General features: G+C 39.6%; 1 long non-coding RNA gene across 3 annotated transcripts in view; it reads left to right on the plus strand.

Moving 5' to 3' along the window:
* Positions 1 to 5,328, plus strand: part of LOC114608260 — a 42,771-nt gene extending 37,443 nt beyond the window's left edge. For all 3 annotated transcript variants that reach the window (XR_003709328.1, XR_003709329.1, XR_003709330.1), the window contains 2 exons: positions 2,872 to 3,009; positions 5,110 to 5,328. This is a non-coding gene — a long non-coding RNA (uncharacterized LOC114608260). The remainder of the gene's footprint in view (positions 1 to 2,871; positions 3,010 to 5,109) is intronic.
* The last annotated feature ends 701 nt before the right edge of the window (positions 5,329 to 6,029 follow it).

Consider the following 6,029-nt stretch of genomic DNA (forward strand, 5'->3'; position numbering starts at 1 on the left):
ATTGCAATGAACTGAACTGTAAGACCCAGCCTATGGTAAAATTGAATTACCCGAAAGGCAACTATCATTCAGATGTTTTCCTTTTGTGATTTGGTGACATGACCTAGGGCCTTGTACAAACTATGAACATGTTCTGTGATTGGGCCGTGTTTCTAGTATTAATTCATCATCTAGAGTAATAAGGTTAACAATTAAAATCAGAAATAGAAATATGCTGAGGCAGAAAACCATAATAATAGAGTAAAAAAACCGCTGAAGTACACACACACACACACACACACACACACACACACACGTAACTGAAAGACATTATGAATTTTTCATTGAGAGCTTTAAAAGACATGGTTAGGGTTGACGAGATGGCTAAGTAGCACTGATCCTGAGGACCTGTGTCAGAGCCTCTGGACTTGCATGATGGTAGAATAAACTTCTTCAGGTTGTCCTTTGACCTTCTACCTCTATCTGTCCAGTTACATGCCCCAATAAATGTAATAAAATTTAAAAACAGTTATAAGAGGCAAATACTCACTTCAGTGTTACCGTTTGTTGAGTGACTACCAGAATGCCAGAGTTAGTTGAGAGTTCTTAGACCTTTCGAAGCTATGCTTAAGGACTTTCATGCCACTGTAGTACAAGGCAGGATTCGTGCAAAAAGAGTGCTGAAGTTGGAGCTGTGATAGTACAGAGCTCACATATCCTTTTTATTTGACTGATGTATTTGAGAGTGCTCAGTGTCCTGGCTGGAAACTAAACACCACTTATGTGGTATAGTTCCAGAGAGAGGTGAGGTGCTGATACCCTGGTGGACTTCTCCTTTACCCAGTTAAAATGTCATCATGTGATGATAAAATGTTCTCCATCTGGTCACCCACTGTCAACATCTTAATAGCCATCGTGTACTGACATAGCAAGTGAAGTTTGGCATATGGGTGGTGTTGCCATGGCGATGGTCATCCAAACTCACGACGGATGCATCCTTCTGTGTGATCTCTTACATGTCTTCTCCTAAAATTTGGATACCTGCTCTGCTCTTATGGGGCCTAATTTACGTATTTTATGCCTTAGTGTTGCTCAACGGTTGGCATTAGTGTGTTTCAATGAACATTTCATATTTAAATGGGATTTTATATGCCAATCTAGGAATTTAATGATCAATTATAAACTTGTTTCCCTGCTAAAATATATTTAAGTCCAAATCAAATAAAGTAAAAAGTTTGAGGAAATGACCCTTGTAAAGAAGGAAATTGTTTCAATTTGTACCTGTAACCTTACATCAGTATATAATAAAGTATTTTAGTGTGTCTTTGGAATGAAAACTGTAGCTTAATTTTAATAATAAAGTAAAAAAATTGGGGCAGCTAAAACTGAGCAGTCTAACATATATGAAAGTTTTTATATGTGCTGTTGAATTAATTAAAAATAAAGCAATTTCAATATAGTCATTTGATTTCAAAATGTATGGCAAGAGTTTTACATTTTCAATTGTATTTCATAATAATGTTTTTCTCACCTTATAATTAACATGAAGTTTTATTTCTGTAAATGTATGTTTCACCTGCTCTAGGTTTGTGCAGAGTGGTGGAGACAGCTGACTTAAAATTTATAACGTTTCAAGTAATCTACAAATTAGTTGGTCCAAACACAGATAATTAAGTGCAGATGCTTAGATGCTAGTATTGGTCAAGTTGTGATTGGCTGTAGACAAATGTGGAGAGAAGTGCAGAGTTACAGTGACCTGTTTAGCTAAATATAAACCTCTCCTGGAGAGGCTTTGTGACTTTAAGGTCCTCCAATGGTGGGGCATAGGAAGATAATTTCCTCATTAGTTGTGCCATACTGATACATGAGGGAAAATCATGTGGACATTTCTCTCCCTGTCTTTCCTCACTCATTTGAGTGGATAACCAAGTGGCCTCTAAACATAAGGTCTGTTTCTTTCTTTCTTACCTCCATGACCCCCCACCCTGCAAACCTGGTTGAGAGGACAGCCAACTTGCTAGAAGAGTCTATTCCTAAGCTCTGCCTTCCTCAACTAGGACCAGAGCTAATTCAGTGAGTCTTTACAACTCGGTCTTGGGATGCTCAACTCTGTGGAAAGGGCCCAGGAAACAGTCAAAGAAGCACTATCTGCTTTCGGATAGCTTTAAGAGAAGTACAGCAACTTCAATAATTACCAACAACTAATTGTTTTCTATAAAGCAAGCTATGAATCATTTTGTTTAGTTCACTCAGAGGTTTATAAGGTAAGCCTCGGAATTAAGCCCACTTTTTCCAAATAGGAAAATCTGCAGATTTTCTAAGTTTTAAGCTTGTTCTTCAAGCTTATACAAGTAGTAAGAGAGACCTGAAAGTCACACAAAGATTGTCAACATGAGTATGTCAGTTATTGTGCTAGTACTTGCTACGTTTTGGTAATGGTTGTGCATTCTTGCCATTATTTGGGTGACCAACATACTCAGTCTTGCCAATTAGTTACATGTGAATTAAAAACAAGTTATTCAATGATTGCCCTTTGCTAGGTTCTCTCACCTACCCCCCTTCCCTGGCTTCATCCCCCCTCCCTCCCTTTCCCCACCTTCCCTCTGTTACATATTTCTCTTAGATTAGAAGCAAAGGCCATGATTGGCTCCACTAGGATGGAGCAGGGAAGCCATACTGCTGATGCCTGGTTGCATGGTCTACATTTTTTCACCCCAGCTGCCAGAATAACACTGGTTAGAGAGCTCCAAGGATACCAGAGAGGACTAACCAGAAGTCTTGTCACAGATCACTGTATTGTGTGTCTGAATGTACAAGTCTGTTTTTTTCTATTATTATGTGATATTTCATGTTGACTTGTCAAACTGAAAAATGCCCATATTGATTTTGCAGAAAGCCTCACGTGTGAACTAAATGCACTCAGAGACGCTTCCCGAGTAGCACTTTGGAGCTTCAGATGTGAAATGGATCATTCCTCGATCTGTAATAGACCCTTCTGTGAAGCTCTTCAATCAAACCCGAGAAGTCAAGGTGAAGCTGGAGGGGAGACTGGGGTGCTCTGTAGGGTGATGTGAGTGAACTAGCTGGCCGAGAGAGGAATCTAGGGTGTTTGCCATGTGCTCCCCCCTCCTTTATCATAGGAAAACTGTCAATCACTGTGTGACCTTATGTGCTCTATGTGCTTGGTACCTGGATACATAACAAGGTGTGTGTGTGTGTGTGTGTGTGTGTGTGTGTAGGTCTTGTGCACCTTTGATTTCTTTCCATTTATCATTTTTCTGATAAGATTATTTTCAGGTTAGTTTTGATGTTTGCATTTGACATAGATTTGTAATAGGTACTGCATCCACTGAATAAATAGCTCTACTGTCACAATGCTGAACTGACACGTGTCTCTCTTATAAAAAGCAAAAATAAACCTTTTTGAAAGTTAGTAACAGCAAACAGAACTGGCATAGTTTGTTAGCAATGATCCAGGTAGATACATTTTTTTTTTTTAAATCTAGCATCAGAAAGGACTCTGATTAGTTCACTTTGAATAAAGCAGTAAGATGAAGCTATTCTTAGTAAGGGAAACATCATTCTTCTGAAATCAGCTTTTTATATTACATTTTAAATATTTTTAAATTAATTTTTATTGAAGCACACATGTGTGTGCATCTGTGTTGTGTGTATATCACGTGTATGTGGCTAGAAGAGGCTGTTGGAGCCCATGGAGCTGGGGTTAGCAGCCTGTCATGTTGCTGAGACTTGAACTTGGGTCTTGTGGGAGAGCAGCCAGTGCTCTGCATCAATGAATCATCATCTCTCTGGCCCCCAACATTTTACATTTATTTGGTACCACATTTCTAGCTGGAAGATTTGGAGTTAACTTAAAAACAAAACAAAACAAAACAAAACAAAAAAACAAACAAAAACAAACAAACAAACAAAAACCCAAACCAAAATCAAAACAAACTAAAACCAAACCTCCAGAATTTTTAGTGGTCTATTTAACCTGAAGGAATAGAGAGAATCCTGACGCCAAAGTAACGAAACTGTGCTTTGGAATTTCTGCTCAGGTACGGAGTGTGTTTGCCAATAGTTTCTGATGGTTAAGCTGCTACGAAAATGATTGTTATCCCCAGAACTATGTCGTAGCTTTCCTAAGCCACAGAGACAGAGTTGTTTGTAAAGCTCCACTATTAGTGTAATCTTAAGAGCGTATTAATTGCCCAGGAGGTTCACTTATTTGTTCTGTACATGTGATTAAAGATCACAGCAGCTTATGCAGCACCGTTGTAGAGAGGGAGAAAATGACTACTGTAACGCTCGCCACTCTCAAGTTTCCTCTACTGCAATGCCCTTACACCTTTCCTTCCCGGGCGTTTTGTAGCATCCTAAACAGAAGGATATTGCAGGGAGCTGATTCTGCTTTGATCCTTGTGCTTGTTGTCGAAGCGCTTGGGATTGAAGAGACTGTTGGCTACAATTGACTGTGACAATTAGGAGATGATCAGAGCCCTAGAGTGGAGCACTTAAAGGGTAATTTACATGTCAGTTTGTCGAATAAAAAAAAAAGATATTCAGCTAAGATTTTTCTCCCCCCTCAGAGCCTTGTAAACTGCAATTTGTACGCTGGTAAGAAAAACCTGGCAGAGGAGTTAGGATGCCATTACCATTTGAAAAGAGGCAATCATAAGGCGCTTCTGAGCCCTTTGTCCACTGAAAATGCTGATTTGCAGGCGGTGAGTGAAAAAGTGGAACCGCCATTGAATAAAACCTTGAGCTAGGTAACTACCCTCTACCCCAACACTTGGTGGCTTTTTAGCATCCGTTAAAGGTGCTCTTTAAAAAATTGTATCTAAAATCCTACATTTTCCTATCATCACAACATTGTTATTGAGCGCGCATGTTTCCTTTCCACCCCCCAGAAGAATCAAAAGAGATACTGAGAGGTAAGTGGGACGCAAGCCAAGCCGGTGGCAATCAGACCAAAGTTGCTCCACATTTCCCTGTATGATCATAGCTTCCCGCTAGCCATTTGTTCAACCTGCTGTTTCCCCTGCACGGCATCAGTGTGCTCTTAGATTCTTCTGTTTATTTATTTATTTATTTATTTATTTATTTATTTATTTATTTATTTCTCAGGCTTAAGAATGAGAACCATTCTTCCAGTGTCCTTGCAACCAGCCTAACCGTCCCTATGGCCCATCCCAGTCTATTGGCACATCTGTGTGTACAACTAAAAGTTGAGTAACCAGAAAGTTCACCAGCAAAACCACGCTGTACTTACGGGTACATCGTCCTATGTGGAAAAATGTAAATCTGGTGCATGTGTTTAATAAAAAAATATGTGTTAACTTGCAATTGCTGGTATGTCTTCCAATCCAGGATTTGTATTCTGGGCCGGATGAAGGACATTTTAAGAAAAAATAACACATCTGGTTATAGATGCAGTTGTTTTCATGTATAATATCAAAGAGTACTCCCAGCTTTCAAAAGCCAGTTTCTGACCCTGAAGAGGAATCTGCCCATGACAACTCCACACCCTATTTACTGACATGGATCTGGGTTTTAAAACATCCCTTTCTTTAAAGAATTTACCACCTTATGCTTTGGAATGTGTGGGCTTTTATTTTTCCATGTTTGAATCCCCAAACTTTTTTTCAAAATAGGGTCGATTAAAGGAGTCACATCTTACTCTTGGGAGTTTCTGAAAAATCACAACGAGTGTGGAGATTGGCTGAGGAAAGTTCCTGGGCATGTACCCCTGCCTCTAGGACCACGTTATGAGAAGACCTGCTTCTTGCAAAACATTTTAAACTGTTGGGCTTTCCTAGCATACATGTGAACTTTGTAAACAATATGGCCCAAACAAGAATACATAAAGATGAACAAATGTGTCAGTTATTAGGTGTATAGAAGACAATGAGAAAGAGTCAGAGAAGGTCTGGGCTTCCTTATGTGCAGGAGGAGAGAGCCGTGCGGAATCTGTATCAAGAGTCACGCACAGCGGGAGGCGTTCACCTCCCAGGTAATGGGCAAATGATGAGCAGATGAGCCACCCT

The sequence above is a fragment of the Grammomys surdaster genome, unplaced genomic scaffold (genome assembly GCF_004785775.1).
Source record: "Grammomys surdaster isolate TR1022 unplaced genomic scaffold, NIH_TR_1.0 125888, whole genome shotgun sequence".
Classification (NCBI taxonomy): Eukaryota; Metazoa; Chordata; class Mammalia; order Rodentia; family Muridae; genus Grammomys; species Grammomys surdaster.